Source organism: Natator depressus, chromosome 7 (assembly GCF_965152275.1).
Source record: "Natator depressus isolate rNatDep1 chromosome 7, rNatDep2.hap1, whole genome shotgun sequence".
NCBI lineage: Eukaryota > Metazoa > Chordata > Testudines > Cheloniidae > Natator > Natator depressus.
Genome location: NC_134240.1, coordinates 10,362,162 through 10,378,780, shown reverse-complemented (window position 1 = coordinate 10,378,780; position 16,619 = coordinate 10,362,162). Strand labels below are relative to the sequence as shown.

The 16,619-nt window shown below is 43.0% G+C and overlaps 1 protein-coding gene and 1 pseudogene across 9 annotated transcripts in view; one reads left to right on the top strand and one right to left on the bottom strand.

The window, feature by feature from the left end:
• The window catches only part of FOXP1 (forkhead box P1), a 494,830-nt gene that overhangs the window by 66,776 nt on the left and 411,435 nt on the right, over positions 1-16,619 (top strand). The gene's annotated exons all lie outside the window — the stretch shown is intronic.
• On the bottom strand, positions 611-2,440 carry LOC141991293 (uncharacterized; annotated as a pseudogene).

The window sequence follows — 16,619 nt, the reverse complement described above, 5'->3', positions numbered from 1 at the left end:
AGCCTACCCCTTAATGCCATGGCTCATGAAGCTGTACACAGGCACCCTGGACAGTAGTCAGGAGCTGTTCAACTATAGGCTGAGCAAGTGCAGAATGGTGGTAATGTGCGCATTTGGACGTTTAAAGGGTCGCTGGGGCAGTTTACTGACTCGCTCAGACCTCAGTGAAACCAATATTCCCATTGTTATTGCTGCTTGTTGTGTGCTCCACAATCTCTGTGAGAGTAAGGGGGAGACATTTATGGCGGGCTGGGAGGTTGATGCAAATCGCCTGGCCGCTGAATACACTCAGCCAGACACCAGGGCGGTTAGAAGAGCACAGCAGGAAGCGGTGCGCATCAGAGAAGCTTTGAAAACCAGTTTCGTGACTGGCCAGGGTACTGTGTGACACTTGTGTTTGTTTCTCTTTGATGAAAACCCGCCCCCTTGGTTGACTCTAATTTCCTGTAAGCTTCCCGCCTTTGATCACACTTGCTTGCAAAGGAAATAAAGTCACTATCGTTTAAAAAACATGTATTCTTTATTAGTTGATTATAAAAATAGGGGGATAACTCACAAGGTAGCCCGGGTGGGGTGTGGGAGGAGGGTCGGAGGGAAGGAAAAGGCCACTTTAAAACTCGTTGAACGCCAGCCTTCTGTTGCTTGGGCTGTCCACTGGGGTGGAGTGGTTGGGTGCCCGGAGCCTCCCCCCCACGTTCTTGGGCGTCTGGGTGAGGAGGCTGTGGAACTTGGGGAGGCAGGAGGGCGGTTAAGTAGGGGCTGCAGCAGCAGTCTGTGATCCTGCTGCCATTCCTGAACCTCCACCAGAGCATGTCCGGTGGATCCCGCAGTATCCCCAGCGTTTCCTCATGCCTCCTCTGATCTTCCTGCTGCCACCTCTCCTCATGTTCATCAGCCACCGTCCTGTACTCTGCTATTGTGTCCCTCTACACAGCTCTGTCGGTGCCAGATGACTGCATGAGCTCAGAGAACATGTCATCGCGCATGCGTTTTTTTTTTTCACCGCCTTATCTGAGAGAGCCTCTGGGATGGAGGAGGGGGGCTTGAAACATTTGCAGCTGCTGGAGGAAAAAAGGGAGTGAAGTATTTTAAAAAGATACATTTTACAGAACAATGGCTATACTCTTTCACAGTGAACAACACTATTCACATTACATAGCACATGTAATTTTTGGTACAAGGTCGCATTTTGCATCTTATATTGAATGCCTGTGGCTTTGGTGTTAGAGATCACACATGCAGGGCTGGGCCACAGAATTCAGCTTGCAGGCGGCCATGGTAAGCAATAGTCTTTCAGCTTCTGCAACCTTTCATAACAGCAGCCCCCTCCTTTCCCATACCAAGCAAAGCCTGTTGAGTTGGCCATTTACTGCTGCAGTTTTCCTGTTAACATGCAGCAGCAGAAACCAAACTAAACCCCTCCCCCCATCCAATTCTCTGGGATGATCGCTTTTCCCCTCCCCCCACTGCCTGGCTGGTATCAGGGAAGATCCCTGCTAGCCAAACGCAAACAGCTCAGCGCCAATGGCCCCCTCTCCCACCGCATGGGTAACTGAGGATAACACAGAGAGATAAAGATTGGATGTTGCTTGAATGCCAGCAAATACCGGGACCACAAGGTGCCAGGCTTTGTCATGCAGTGCTACTAGATTGCTTGCTACTAGCATGGCGTGGTAAAGTGTCCTACCTTGGAGGATGGAATAAGGCTGCTCTCCCCAGAAACCTTCTGCAAAGGCTTTTAGAGTACCTCCAGGAGAGCTTCATGGAGATGTCCCTCGAAGATTTCCGCTCCATCCCCAGACACGTTAACAGACTTTTCCAGTAGCAGTACTGGCCACGAATGCATCCCAAGTCCTCAGGGCTACTTAATCATTAAAAAATGGTTACTTTTATAACATGTATTATATTTAAAAGGTACACTCACCAGAGGTCCCTTCTCCGGCTTCGTTGGGTTGGGAGGGTATTTCAGTCAGGGTGATAAAAAGATCCTGGCTGTCGGGGAAAACGGTGTGCTGTGTGCTCTCCCCAAGCTCGTTGTCCTCCTCATTTTCCCCATTTGAAAAATCCTCAGCCCTGGTGGAGAGTATCCCATCCTCGGAGTCCACGGAAAAGGCGTGGGGTAGTGGTGGCGGCCCCCCCAGAACTGCATGCAGCTCGGCGTAGAAGCGGCATGTCTGGGGCTCTGTCCCGGAGCGTCCGTTTGATTCTTTGGTTTTCTGGTATGCTTGTCTGAGCTCCTTAAGTTTCACGTGGCACTGTGTTGTGTCCCTGATGTAGCCTCTGTCCCTCATGGCCTCTGAGATTTTTTTTGCAATGTTTTGGCATTTCGTCTTTTGGAACGTAGTTTTGATAGCACGGATTCCTCTCCCCACACAGCGATCAGATCCAGTACCTCCCGTTCGGTCCGTGCTGGAGCTCTTTTTCGATTCTGGGACTGCATGGTCACCTGTGCTGATGAGCTCGCCTGGCCAAACAGGAAATGAGATTCAAAAGTTTCTAGGGCTTTTCCTATACACCTGGCCAGTGCATCGGAGTTCAGAGTGCTGTCCAGAGCGGTCACAACGGTGCACTGTGGGATAGCTCCCGGAGGCCAATACCTTCGAATTGTGTTCACACTAACCCTAATTCGAAACGGTGATGTCGATTTCAGCGCTAATCCACTCGTTGGGGAGGAGTACAGAAATCGGTTTTAAGAGCCCTTTATGTTGGGAAAAATGGCTTTGTTGTGTGGACGGGTGCAGGGTTAATTCGGATTTAATGCTGCTAAATCTGACATAAACTCATAGTGTAGACTGGGCCAAAGGAATGTATGCTCTGCTTAACTTGCATTTAAGCAGTAAACAGAATCATCAAGCAGCAAGGGAAGACAAAGGAAGTTCAAACAGGTAGAATAAAACAGTAGGGAACATCCTTCCACATAGACTTTGTCTCCTGGAAAAGTTTCTCAAGAGAGGGACTGTAACTATAAAAAGGAGAGGCAAACGTCCCAAGGGACCCCCTCTTACTCTCCCTGCCCATCGCATTCAGAGCACCTGAAGAGACAAAGGAAGCAGCTGTTGGACTCTGGGGGAGGGGTCCTGGCCTGAAGAGTTTGGTCAGTAAGACTGTGTAAGCATGTGGGAAGAGAGCTTCGCTTTGAATCTAATATTGTTTATTGAGTTAGGCACTAAAAGGCATTTTACCTTTTACTTTTCTGGTAACCATTTCTGACTTTCATGTCTCATTGCTTGTACTCACTTAAAATCTCTCTTTGTAGTTACTAAACTTGTTCTGTTTTATCTAATCCAGTGTGTTCAAGTTGAAGTGTGTGGGTAACTCCATTTACGGTAACAAGTTGTGTGGCTATTATTCCCTTAAAGAAATAATGGACTTAATGTATTTATACTTTCCAGGAGAGGGCTGGGCAGTACAGGACATACGTTTCTGGGGGGGAAATCTGAGACCAGGAGTGCGTTAGGGTCACCCTGTGGTAATCTTTAAGGATGGTAAGAGCCTAGGTGTGGCTGGCTGCAGCACACACACAGACATAGCTGGGAGTGGCGCACCTGCTGGAGACTGTTTGTGAGCAGCAAGGCTTGTAAAGGGCATCCCAGGTTATGGGGCTGGGTGATGCAGTTACTCATTGGTCTGGATTGTACCCCGATAGGTCAGTCACACAGTGGTAGAAATGCAGCACAGTTTGGTAGATGTTGTCATACCATGGCTTAAAATACACAGACATGGGGCAAACAACATAGGGAACGTTTGACTTCCTGAGAAAGTTCTCTGAGCTGCTCATGGGCTACCCTCTTAGCAGAAGCTACTGGAAGTTTTGCTGTTGGCTTCAAGGAATGCAGGATAAGACCCTTCGTCCTAACTCTGCTGAACGTGGTTGGAAAGGGGTCTGAAGGGTTCCTTCAGTAGAAAAATATGAGACCTAAGTTACTCCCACAGGGACGCAGTCATTATACCATCATGTCGATAAAGCCCCTTGGGGGATAATGTGCAGCTGAAATGCCTTTATACTCCATTAATATTCCTTTCCAGCAGAGCTTTAAGAGTGTTTGGTTTGTTGGTTGGTTTGGTTTGGTTTGTTGATTTCAGTACACGAACAAACTTAGCTGAGGACTATTTGCCAGGAAAATTCCCGTTGTAAATAGTTATGGGCAATATCCGTTCAGCATGGTTGGGCAATCATCAAGTAGCTGAGGGGTTTTTTAATATGAAACCAAGTGGTAACTTCCAATGGATGTGGGCACTCTGCCAGCCCTTTTGAATGTGTCCCTTCAGTATTGCTTCCCAGGCCTGTTATTCTAGGTCTTCATGGATTGAACTCGCACATATCTTTGCCTAGACTTATTTATGAGGGGAATACCCCTTGGAAAAGACTGAGATACCTCTCTGCTTTTTTGATAACCTGCTTCAGGGACACAGTGCAGTCGTTGAAGCATTTTGTGTTCCTTTGGTATGAACGATGTACTTTGAGCCTGATTCTCTTCATGGTGAAGTTAGTGGCAGTTGTTTTTCTATCTAGGCAGGTACTTGCATGGCCCCATAGCTGAATGATCAAAGTGTCCGTGCCCAGTTGACTTGAGAGGCAACAGGATCTGACCCTCTTGCAGTCAGAAATGATGTCTGAGGTTTTTGCTTTTTATTGTTACCACTGAAGCGCTGACAAAAGCAATAATACAACTGCTGCTGTTCAGAGAAAAAAAAAATGACTACAGCTGAAGAAGAGAAAACAAAATTTATGAATGAAAGAAACCCCACCCTCATTAGTTTCCCCTTAAAAAAACACATTGTCCTTCTGTTTGTTTCCATGTGGAATTACCCTTTGGGATAGGGAAGCTTTTCTTCCAGGTTTACTTTAAATAATTTACCACAGTCCTGTTTCAGATCAAATCCTTAGGCCTTTACTCTGTATTTTATGCCAGCAAAATTCCCAGTGAAATCAATAGGGACTTTTTTCCTGAGTAAGGAATGAGTAAAGACTAATTCCCATTGAGTTAAATGGGAACTGAGCCTGAGTAAATGCAGGAAAAAGCCTCTGTTTTGGCTTAAAAAATCCCTTTCCTTTTGAATAATTGTCGTGTCAGACAATGTGATTCCAGTGCATTGAAGATCAACAAACACTCCACACCGTGGCTCAGTGCACACCTGAAGTGTCTTCAGCCATCATAACACATGGGCTTTTGAAATTGAAAAGAAAGACTTCCGCAATCATCCCCTTTGAAGGCCACCTTATTTGTACCTTATTGCTTAGTTACTCGCTTTTTGGAGACTTCAACAAAAACTCAGGCACCATTCAGTGAGTTAAAGATGGTGTCATTTGTAGAGATTTGGCCTTAACCTGGAATTTCCATGTTTTTGTGGGTTTAAGTCAAACCTTAACATTACTTCTGTGTAATGTTTTTGTGGTTTAATGTTCTTCGGGTTTTTTTTTTTTTACAGTATTTCTTTTCAGTTCTGTCAGTGAAGTGTATGAAAGTTGACAAGTGTAAATATGTAGTTAGACAATTTAAGAAGTGTATTATTTACTGATCGACCATAATGGCTCCTTGGAGCCATTATACTCAATCATATCATGTCAATCTGCTGCAGTTATTATGATGGTAGTACAGATATGCATATTTTTTTTTTAAAGAGAAAAACATTGTGCTTGTGTAAAAGCTGTTTTTAATTGTCAATATGTTCTCTTTAAAAGAAGAAAAAATCAATAGTTTAGCCTATCGTTTGGCTAACAGCCTAAAAAGGTAAGAATAAGCTTATAGGAAGACCAGAAAAGGCTATTGTTGGCACGTCAAAGTGATGGCTTATTTCTTGTATTCTGGTGTGGCTGGTTTATGTCACCCCCAGTTTTAGGGGAAATCTAGAACCCATAACTCAGGTCTTGGCAGGTATAAAGCTTTCCATTAGATCTCTGCATTTTTTGGGCCTACTCCTGTATAGTCTATCCTTGATATCCTGGTTGTGCTTACAACATTAGCAAATGGCTGCTCTGAGAAGACAGTGCCTATATTAATGCTGTGTTCTTCCTGTAGTTTGCCACGAAAAGTATCTTAGGGAAAGCTAGACTTCGGAAGAGAGGAAAACAAAATGTTGAGTTGTGTGAAATAAAAAGGCAGAGACTGTGTGCTGAAGATGTAAGTACTGTTGTAGACTAGTTTAATTGACGAGAGAGTTGGAAAGTAGTGAAAGAGCTAAGTAGTGGCTTGCTGGCTAAAGGGAACAGGAAACCTTAAGGAGAGGAGATCTGAAGAGAAGGTCCAGGAATTGGTGATATGGCGGTTGGGAGCAACACAAGTTTCACCTAGGTGGGGCACCAAAGGTTACTAGTAGACCCCCCTTGTGGTGTGTGTCAGGGAAGTCCTTGCAACAGGAGCAATGACCCAGGCAAAAGCTAGTGTTTAGTTATTGAAGATGGAAAATATAGAGAAGTCAAGAAAGCTACAGACAAAGGGGCAGATCCTCAGCTATTGTAAACTGTTGATGGTCCATTGTCTTCAATGGAGCTACCTTGATTTATGCCAGTTGAGGATCTGATCCTTTGTTTTCAAGGCCTCCATGGTGCCATGTAAGTGGAAGTCATTGTATTTTGTGTGTTGTACACCCGTTAAATGGATAGGAGGATGCCGGATAAGCAATGAGGTAGCTGCCATTTTGTGTTCAATTTCAGATGCAGAACGTCAGAGCAGGTCATATTCTCTGTCTAGTCGGCTCAGATTTTGGGACAAATTCTGCTGTGGTACATTAGTATGAGTTTTGTTACTGTGGATTTACACTGGTCTAAATTAGAGCTGATTAATATAAAATGTTTCCTTATTCTGAAATAATTCATCTCCCACTGAAAATCAGGTATTTTGCTCTCCAAGTATGGGTAAATATACCTAGAGGAAACGGAATTGAAATGTACTCCTAGAATGGTTGGTAGCTTGAAGTGCATATGCATGTGTACCTGCAAACCTTGCAAGAAATTCAGAACATCGTCAGTGCAACAGGTTTTAAACTAACCAGAGCAACAAAAGACTTTTTTTTTGTCACTTTTGGGGTAATCAACTCTTCTTTCCCCCTGGAATTTTGGTAAAAATACTAGGTTGCCTTTAAAGCAGTGAGCAAAAAGCAAGCAAAAGACATTGCCTGTCTATGGTCTCTACCCTGGCCTCAGACATATGGTCATATATTTGAGGTCAGGACTGAATCTTAACATTTGTGAAAACTTGGCCAAGGGAAGTCAAACTTAGAATTCTTTTAAGACTGGCCTGTCTCCCCCATAGTATTTTGAAAAGTTACTCCTTGACGTTTCAGTAGCTAGAATCTGAAATACCTTGAGTGCTCCTACTGGGGTCATTAAGTTTGCCACTGAAATATTATTTTGTGTAGCTAGATCTGATTTATTAAAGAACTATAAAGCATTTACACACTCGCTGATGATTCAGAAAAGGAGTAGAGTAATTCAGGGTTTGGACTCCCCCCTAGTGCGATTGGCTTCCCTTCTGGGGAGCTTAATTTAGGGAAAAATCAGTGTCGGCTGAAAAACCTTCCATTCTAAAAAGACAAAAATTCTCCTACTTGTGAAAACGTGTCTTGGCAGCTGCTTTAGCTTCTGATACAAGATTTAACACTTTTCACTAAACATGCATGTTTACCATGGCAACAGCTATCTTACATGCCACATGTTGGGAGTCTTATACGTTGTTGCAGAAACTTGTAACCAGTTGCATTTTGATGATTCCTTGCTTCTATTGGCAGAAATGGCCTGTGGGTTTGTTTTTTGTTTGTTTGTTTTTTGGGGGGGAGGGGTTTGGTAGTTGCTCCTTGCATGGCCCTCCCATTGACATCAGAACAGCTGCAGAATTAAGCTGAATGTAACTGCAGTGCAATGCATAGAAAAAATAAAACCACTTTACATCAGAATATGTTGATCAGATGTGCACCTTCACCTCCAATTTTCTAAAATCTCTTGTGCTCCTTTTTAACATCTTTTGTTTAATAGGTTAGCTTTGTTAGCTCTTTCTGTGCCCCCATCATTGGGGTAGTGAGGAGCTGGGGTTTGCTCAGCTCTTAAGCTCTACTCTTCTAGTAGCAGAACATGTAGAAGCTCCTCAGGTCTCCTTGATTCCACAGTTACACAGCTGGTTTCCTATCCTAAGAAAGACTTCCGCAGTCATCCCTCCTGAAGGCCACCATATAAAGCCAGTTTTGGTCTTGCAGAATTGTTTTCCGTCCTTGTCTAGGGGTCTGTCTGCTCATGACTTCTTACCATTCTCTCATAACTCCCTGTCCCTTCTCATTTTCTGGTGTAGTCACATTTTGGGGGAGATTAATTCCATCGCACTTTAGAGAGACTTCAGAAAAGCTAGGTGAACATGGCAGCATGATGTCATATGAGATTCCCCTTTTGACAAATACAAAGTAATCCACATTGGAAGGAATAGTTTGAAGTATTCCTAGACGTTGCTGGGTTCTAAATGAACTGCAACCACTCAGGGAAAAAGACCCGAGTGCCACTCTGCCACAACTCAATGGAAACTTCTCCTCAGTGAGCAACAGCAGGCAAAAAAAGCAAATAAAATGTTAGCATGTATAAAGAATGGGACAGAAAATCTATAATGCCATTCCATAAATCAGTGGTATGGCCTGGAATGCTGTGGTCTCTTGTGATTAACCTATCTTAAAATTAAAGAAAAGTCCAAGCTACAATTGGGAGGGGAGAGTGGGGCGGAGCAGGGCAGAGCAGAGACTGGCACCAAAAAGGACTGGTCTGGAGAGACTTCCATCGAAGGAGAAATTGAAAAGCTTGGGGGTGTTTAGTTTTAGAGAGGAGGTGAATAAGAAGGGCAATGATCCAGGCATACAATTTATTGAACTGCATAGAGGAGGTAAATAGGGTGCTGTTAGCTATCTTTTCTAATAACACAAGAACAAAGGACCATTCAATGAAACTAAAAGAGAGTGATTTTTTTTAATTGATGAAAGGAAATACTCCCCCACCTCCCGCCATTGCATAATGAATCAGTGATGGCCACTGCGTGTTGTTGAGATCAAGAAGTGGATGAGCTTGCAGAAAAGAATGAAAAGTGTTCGGATAATCAACATCTACAGTTACATTAAATATGTAACTTGTTTAAAGCTAGAAGGGATAGAAATCCACATGCTTCAGGACAAAGTCAGCCTCTAACTGAAGGGGTTAGAATGCATCCTCCCTTATGTGCAGGTTATTTCATAAACAGCTGTCTACAAAGGGTTTTCTTACCCCTTCCTCTGAAGCATCTGATTCTGGACACGGTTAAAATACAGGTTACAGAGATATATAGACCATTGCTCTGGTCTGCCTGGTAGTTCCTGTTAATCCTTGGTGACAGTTTAAAATGCTTTGTCTAAGTGCATTTGTTAAAATGCTGTAATCAGGACTTCCCTTGCCCTCTCCTGTCCCCCTATATAGGGGAGGGGATCTGACCTCCTCACCCCTGGGCACTAGCAAAGGGGTTTTTCCTGCCCCTTCTTAGAAATCATTAAGCTGAATAACATTTTAAAAGTTATGCGAATCAAGAACTTAATCTACACGATCTATAGAGCACCCTAACCTCTAGTGCTATGGGTCTGATTAATAATAATACCACCTCTTTAGCAAGCCCTAGCATGGGCTGGCAGTGGGGATAGAATACTCTGCTCATTCTGTGGTGCTAGCTCAGTGCTCCTGTGATCACAGTTGACTTCTATCCATTGCTTTTGGTTGCTGGTTTAAATTTTGGCCCTTACTTGATGGTGTGAATTTGACAAGCTGTGTTAAGCCAGAATTTAAGTAATTTTGTTTCCTTTTTTAGAATAGTGGCTTTCCTAACGTGTTACATTTGTTTCCATTTTGTGGGAAATTAAAATTAAGTGCTTCAACTTTGTGGATTTTATCCTGTACAAATATATCTGTTAAAATCACTTCAGCTTGTATATGTGTGACTAAGAAAAAGGCAGCAGAGTAGGAGGAAGAAAAATCTTTTTGTTTTACTTAAATCAAATACCCAATTGGGATTTCAATTATACATGAATATGTTACACTTGTTTGTTACTAAGGTGACTGGAGTGTCAAGGTTATGTGGATGTAGTACTATTATAAATGCAAAGATAATGCAAAAAAGAAAAATAATAACGTTGGCTAAAATCATCATATTCTTATATCATAAAGTCGCACAGCACCCTACATTTCAGATTTGGTTCTATTAAATTACCTATTTAATCATTTGAATCCAAAGTTATTTTTATATTGCAAATGTGTGACTGCAAGGTTATTTTAAGATATATTTATTAAGGGAATGAATACAATAAGACGAGTCATTGCAGCCCACATATAGTTGCTTGACTTTTCATTTTATGATGTTTCAATTGCATATGATTACTGAATGTAAGTTTTAACTTTTACGGGGGTTCATTAGAGATGCACTTGTGTAGAAAGAAATTCAATAGAAATGTGGTGGTTCCCCCCCCCCCCCTTTTCTTAAAGCATTAGAAGCGTACTGAGATGGGGCAGCCTTATTGTAACATCATGCCAGGTGCCTGTGGTTTCAGTTCTGAACTTGGACACTCATTTCTTGGGTTGTCAAGGGCTGGACTGATTGGAGAGGAAACTTGCTCATCACCTGGGATGGTGTGTGGGATTAGTAACTGTGGAAGGAGCGACATCTGCTCTGATCAGTGCAAGGCTTCTGAGTGGGGAAGTCCTGGGGGATCCCAGATCACTGGCACTCATCGCCTGCTTCCTGAATAGGGTGCAGGAGAGTGGTGTTGCCCTCAGCCAAAGCGGTGGAACAGGCTGGGATGACTAATTGCACAGCTGAATGCTGATGTTCATCATGTGCCTTTTTGAAACTGCATGAACAAAGTGTCTAGTGAAAAATGAGGGTTCTATGCACCTATGGAATTCTGCTTTAATAGAGAAACTAGGCAAAATGAGTTCCTAACAAAACAACGGACCTGTTCCATTAAAACCAATCCTAGCAGGCAAGTGCTGGGAAAATACTCATTGGGGGCATGCTTAAAGGAATAAACATGATAAATGAATGTATCTACCCTGTGGTTACAGTAAATGCTGTGATGCTTTGGATGAATGCTAAACAGAAGTAAATCACATACAGTATTTTTAGTTATGTTGTTTATTAGTATGATTTTTTAAAAATCTATAACCAAACAATCTATAACCTGTCTTTAATAGGAGGAATTTTTGTATTCAGAACTAGCTGTGACATTAGCTGTTCACTTATTGTCTATTCTGTGTCACAGGCTTGTCATTTCCAGCTAATAATTTCTCTTGTGATTGGAAACCTGAGAGGCAAAGCAAAGACAAAGGGAAGTATTTCTCCCACTCTGGGTAGAAGAAGGGAGCAAAACCTTCCTCCTCAAACTTTATGCAAGGATGCTCTGTCCTCAGGGGGCTAGTGGAGCCAGTCTGCATCCACTGCTCCAATCCCACTCTGCTCCCAAACTCTTCTCTGCTCTGCTCTGCAGTTGACGGGAGTCCCATGCAGAGTACAGCTTTATGGTTTTTAGGGGGGTGTGTATGTGTGTATATCTATCTCCTGGGCAGGATTTCTACATCCAGCCCTTTCCTCCAACCAGTAGAATTGTACCAGTGGTGGTTATTGCCCAACTCAATCTATGGAGTATATACCAATTTCACTGAAGAAGTGGGAATCTTTACAGTCTCTGTGGGGTTTTGGAAAGGGCCTTAGATGCAAAATTTGCTCCTTTTCCTCCCTTATGGATGAAATCTAATGGCAGTGATTGCAGAGGCAAGGATAAAACCATATGAATTTGGAGGGTGAGGGAAACTGGAAAAATGCACGGTGGAAAAGAAGACCCCACCTTTTGTGAGCATTTTAAATTGGATACTACTTGATAGAAATCTAAAATGCCTGAATTTTATTCTCATAACTCAAAATGTGTCCATCAAGTGGGACGGGAAGAAGAAAACGGAATTCACTGCTTCCTTGCCAGGAGGCAGGCTGTGAGGTTGCAACACAGTCACCCCCCCCCCCCCGGCTGCTCCTCTGTGTAATCTCCTTGAGAGCTTAGCCCACCTGCTCTTGCCACCTGCCCACTTTTAGTAGCCCATGCTGTGCTGGCTATTTGGAGCTGCTTGGAGACCTCAATTGGTATGTGAAGCCCTTTGGGCAGCTGCTCTGCTCACGCAGTGGTGTGCTCTTAAGGATTTTTGCTGTTCCTTTGCACCTGGATGAGTGTCACCATTACTTAGAAGGGTATTAAGCACTGGTGGAGAAGACAGAACTACCGTTGACTTGTGGATTTGTTTTAAAGCAGTCGTGTGCTTCTCTAAGCAGTGAGGCTACCGTTGTTTCTAACATTCTTGTTTTCTTGAACTGTTCGGTGGTGGTGAACTTTTTTTTAATGAGTGGTACCTGTTGCTGGTGCTATAGATGGTGCTTGCAGTACCTGAAAACAGCAAACTTTCAGTTGTTTATCAGGAAGAGTGTACCCCATTTGGGCACTTCATTCAAATAAAGGTAGAAGGAGTTGGTTTCGTTCCACAAGTGTACAATAGCCTGCCCCTACGCTGTCTCCAGAACAGTGGTTTTTCTTAGTTTACCACCTCCCACAACAACAAAAACCAGCTGAAAAGCAATGAAGCAAACAATTACATAATGAAAAACAATAAAACTGCACCTTCTAACATGTACTACCAATGACCCTATAACTTTTTAATAAAAACCGAATGTAATTATATTTCCAGGTATTCTACTGTACAGCAAACTGCAGGAGGAAGTGAACAGCCACTAAGAAAGAACAGACTTTGCTTAATATAAACTTCAGATTTTCAAACATTCCCATCATGTGTCCATCTAACAAATGAGGTTTGATCAGCTTAGACGAGACTCGAGGGTCACTTATGACTTTCAGACCCATGTATCATTTCATGTTCATTCATCAGTAATACCGTAAGGTTGTGCCTCACTCTCGCAAAAGGTTTTTTGCCATGATGCCTACAAATCACTCCTATCTGGCTGTGGTTAGTCAAGTGATGAGCTGTGACTTCCGTGAAACTCTGTTTGCTTTATGGATCTCGTTCTTGGTCTGAGGCTAGAATGGGAGGGACCAGCAGAAGTGGATGTGTTGACAGGAAGGTTGCACGAGGAGGTGATAAGGATGGGGATGGAGGGAAGACCAGGACTGGGGCAAAAGTCCTTAGAAACACGGGGGAGGTGGATGTGAGTGCAGGATACAGGTTTGGGGTGGTGGAGGGTAGAGATTGGGAAGAGGCGGGGGAGGGGAGGAGAAGGAAGAAGAGGTAGATCTGATGGGTGCTGTAGAAGAGAGAAGAGGAATCAGAAAGACAAGAATCAGGATCGAAACGATACAACTTCTTTAATAACCACGGTTCGCTTCCTAAGGGGGCGGGGGAAGGGAAGATTCAGAAGGCACCTTAACTATATTCAGTCCCTATCTAATTTAATTATGGTCCAGTTCTGGACAGACACAGCTTCTAAGGTTGCTGAACTGTGTGATGCCAGGATCCTTTAGCACTCTGAATTCTGAGTGCTTCCCAGTCTGTAAAGGGGGAAAGTAATTAATGGATTCTCTTGGAAATGTTATCCACACAGATTAAATTCCAGTGGCTAGATCTGGAGCTTTAAAATAAAAAGTCAAACCTCCCGTGGCCAGGGGAAATGGGAGAGTTGTACTCCCCCGTGGATCCCGCCTGGGTACTCTTCTCTGGTATTGGCAAGGGTTGCCCTAATGGTGGTGGCGGTGCTGCTGCTCAGTCCCTAAGAGCTAGCTTAAATTTGCTAACTAAGAAAATAAATTAATTGGTACAGGATGTGTTCTGATTTCTTTCCAGTTGCTTCCCCCATATATTCTGCTTGCTTTTTGAGCTAACTATCCAATCCCAGTATAAGCTACCTCACTTAAACTAATCCTTATCCAATTACTTTTAATTTTTATTCTGATCCTTTAAAAAATGTATTTTACTCCTCTTGGATTATCTTCCCCAGAATACAGTTTTTTTTCCCCCTTGCTTCACTTGCCTGATGGTTTTTCACTTTGTTTCTTTTCTGAAGATACTTTTTTTGGCTCCAGCCCAAAGTTCCTGAAACTAGGATTTGTTCAGAGTTGCAATCCCCCCTGCATTTGAAAGAGGCAGAAACATCTTTTCCTAGTTTTCTCGGCTCCTTATGCCTTGTGCTAGAATTCTGCAAATGACTCGACAGACATAACTTCTTCGCAGCCACCAATTAGCAATACTCCATGTGACTGAAACAGGCATGTTCTGAAGAAAAGATCTATTCAAAAGTAGGGGTGGGTGTGTGGGTGTGTGTGTGTGTGTGTGTGTGTGTGTGTGTGTAATATAGAAACGTAAGAACGGCAATACTGGGTCAGACCAATGGTCCATCTATCCCAGTATCCCATCTTCCAACAGTGGCCAATGCCAGCTGCTTCAGAGGGAATGAACAGAACCGCACAATTATTGAGTAACCCATCCCCTATTGTCCACTCCCAGCTTTTGGCAGTCAGAGGCGTTGGGACACCCAGGGTATGGTGTTGCATTCCTGACCCTCTTGGCTAATAGCCATTGATGGACCTAGCCATTGATGGTTCATGGACCTCCATGAACTTATCTAATTCTTTTTTGAACCCAGTCATCTCTTTTCCAAGCTGAACAGACCCAATCTTTTAAATCTCTAAACTGTTCCATCCCTTTAATTATTTTTGTTGCTCTTTCCTGTACCTTTTCCATATCTAGTATCTTTTTTTTTTAGGTGGGGCGATCAGAAGTGCTGCTTAGTTTTGAATTTCTAGTTTTATATTAGTAGGTTTTCATTCTCAACCATGATTTGGCCAACAGTATGGAGAAATGGGTGAGTCCATCTCTTTGTTCAGCCAGCTGGCGGTGGCCACTCCAGAGAGACGGATCTTCTGCCAGGTCTTATAGCTGGCTTCCCCTGTTGTTTTTGTGCTTTCCCCCCAATTCTTCTAACTCCAGATGTGGGCACACCATTCTGAATACCCACCCAGAAAGCCCTAGTGGGAGATCAGGCTCAGGCTAACTAACTATTCTCCAGCAGGGTATGTTCTCAGCTGGGGAAGTCTGCTAGTTCACTGATTTATGCATGAGGAAGGCTCACCCATTGGTCTATCCTGGTGCCACATGATGGAACACAGTGAGGTAAAAGAATTCATTCATTCTCTCTCTCTCTCTCTCTCTCTCTCTCTCTCAAAATGCAAGCGAGCCATAAATCACCTACTAATTTAATTTTTTTAATAGAAGGGTAAGATTCCCTGCCCTCCCTCATTTCCACTTTGTAGCAGGTCCATTTAACCTCTCAAATATGGTAGGACTAAAGAAATACAACCAGGTGTCACGCCTTTTAACACAGTTCTCACATTTGCTCAGCTCTTTGATAGAATTGCTTGATGGTAACTAGATGCTGCTCGTCCTGCCTCTACAGAAAAATGAAAAATAGGATATTTTAACAGTATTAATAATGAATATTCACATAATTAGTTCAGTTTTGACCTTTCCTTTGTGCCTTCCTCTATAAAGTAGACTGGTTCCTACGGAAACCATGATGTCAGTGGTACAGGTGGTGCTTAGTAAAATCCACATGGGCAGTATAAAATCAATTCTTGCAGAACTTGATGCTCCTGAATGCTGCCATGATGTCCTCCTGAGATCTTCATATAATCTGCATCTACCCCTATAGGGCATCTTGATGGGTATCATGACCTGGTATGTAAATAAAACATCACCACTCTGTAAAATGTTCAAGGAATTTGGCTTTATTATTTAATCAGCTCTGAAAAGTCTGTTGTATGTAATATAAAGAATACTTCCTGACATGTGGCTCTTCAGCCACATCTCAAGTCAGGTCATTGGTTTATGAATACTTTAGTGCATTAACCATACAACAAAAATGCAAATATCCATCCATCCATCCATCCATCCATCCATCCATCCATCCATCTCTCTAATTCCTATTGCCCAGCATGGCTGACATCCTTAGTTCCAAGTGTGTGGATATTCCCACTTTGGAAAAATGCTGGTCTAGAGATTTTCTGAAAAGAAAAGTGAAAGCAGGGGAAGACGTGGCAAAGAGTGTGGAACATTTAAAAAAAAATACATACCTTCCTCCCACCCCCCATCCCTTAACTACACGTGTGCCACTAACTAATGGCGGGGAAGCTGAATTAGTGGCTTATCTTCTGTATTATGTCACTGCTGTGATTCCCCGCCCCCACTCTTGTTCTGTATTTTCAGAAAAATCCCTGCAGCCTAGCAGATAACAGAAGTTAGATTAGTATTGATATACCATTAGACAGTCCTATTAATATTGACAGGCTGTCAATACTGTTGTACCGCTTTTGTAATACAGGATGTAAACTGATAACACTTTAAATAGAAATGCACTAATCTTATACTCACCAAACATGCAGCAATGGTCTCCACTTTGCTGACTCCTCCTCTTTTGAGCTTCCTTTGTCTCCTTATTTCAGTTGGTCTTCCTGCTATTCTCTATATCTGGAACCTCTCTCTTTCTGTAAGCCCTGGTCTACACTTGGGGGGAGGAGTGGGGTCGACCTAAGATATGCAACTTCAGCTACGTGAATAGTGTAGCTGAAGTCGGCATTTCTTA